At 35.9% G+C, this 1,458-nt stretch overlaps 1 long non-coding RNA gene across 1 annotated transcript; it reads right to left on the reverse strand.

Annotated features, from left to right (window-relative positions):
• Positions 1-885: 885 nt before the first annotated feature.
• On the reverse strand, positions 886-1,212 carry LOC103599459. The gene is made up of 2 exons (XR_551292.1): positions 1,171-1,212; positions 886-1,059 (listed from the first exon to the last, which is right to left on the reverse strand). It is a non-coding gene; the product is annotated as an uncharacterized LOC103599459 (long non-coding RNA).
• Between the last annotated feature and the right edge of the window lie 246 nt (positions 1,213-1,458).

Here is a 1,458-nt window from a genome sequence, read left to right on the forward strand (position 1 = left end):
AAACACCTCTCTGGAAACTACTTCCCTCCCCTATTTGTCCATGTGCCACGGCTATGTGTAAGGACTTCCAAATAGTCTTTTACCACCTGTCTTAGTCCATTTTCTGTCACTTATAGCAGAATACCTGAAACTAGGTAATTTATAAAGAAACAATTATTTTTCACTATTTTGGAGCCTTGGAAGTTTGAGGTTGGGGGGCTGCACCTGGTGAGGGCCTTCGTCCTATTGGGGAATCTCTGTAGAGTCCAGAGGCAGCCCAGGGCATCACATGGTGAGAGGACAAAGCATGCTAAAATATTCTCTTCATCTCTTTATAAAGCCACCCATCTATTCCCATGATAGTCCATTAATCCATTAATCCATTAAGCCATAAATGTATTAAACCACTCAAGAGGGCATAGTGGGCTTATCGGTTAGCTTAGTTGGTTAGAGCACAGCCTTGTAACACCGAAGTAAAGGGTTCAGATCCCCATACTGGCCAGCCAACAGAAATAAAAAGGTGATATAGCCCTCATGATCCAATCACTTCTTACCTTAAAAGCTCCACCTTAAATCAAAATCATAGTTGGATTTTCTACCCTCTTAATACTATTACATTAGGGATTGAATTTCAGCATGAGCTTTGGAGGGGACAAACATTCAAACCATAGCACCATTTGTACTAACTGAGTTAAGAGTAAACACTTTAATACTTAAAATAATTTTCTTATTGCTCTTAAGTGACAATAGAGAGTTTAGTTCTTTAAAAGTTATTTGAAAAATGAAATACAATGAAATGCAATATTCTGTTATATAGAAATAAAGGCAAGAAAGTCATATCAGTGATACAGATGTATGATATAAAATAAAAATAATACTTATTACATTTGAAAGAAAGAGAACAAGTAGATAGAAAATGCTCTTTATTTAACAACAATGAATCTGTTTCGTGTAAAAACCTATCCCAGTTTTCATTCATCCTTTCCATAATGGGTAGGTGAGATGGATCAGTTTTGTGCTACTGTTCGTTGAGTTTAACAATTCCATATCCTCTTCTTTCAGAAAAAAAAAAATGAACACCTAAGTCAAAGCAAAAAAAAAAAAAATTAAGTTACATTTGATTGACTAAGTCGCATAAAACATAAAGTCACACAGAGGTTTTAAAAAGTCAAAGCTGGGCTGGCCAGTTACCTCAGTTGGCTACAGCACAGTGTTGATAACCCCAGGGTCAAGGGTTTGGGTCTCCACATAGGCCAGCTGCCAAAAAAGAAAAAAACAGAGCCAAAGCCTAGTGTATGTTTTTCTCCCCAAATTGTAACATTTTAAAAGCACCTCATCACATCATTGATAAAAATCACAGTTTACAAATAATAAAACAATTATTCTCATTTCTCCGAGCAAGACTTCACTTACATAATGTTTTGACTTTAAGTGAACCTTGGAAGCAATAGTTTAGCTCTCAAGGAATTATTATACATT

The sequence above is a fragment of the Galeopterus variegatus genome, unplaced genomic scaffold (genome assembly GCF_000696425.1).
Source record: "Galeopterus variegatus unplaced genomic scaffold, G_variegatus-3.0.2 Scaffold2973, whole genome shotgun sequence".
Classification (NCBI taxonomy): Eukaryota; Metazoa; Chordata; class Mammalia; order Dermoptera; family Cynocephalidae; genus Galeopterus; species Galeopterus variegatus.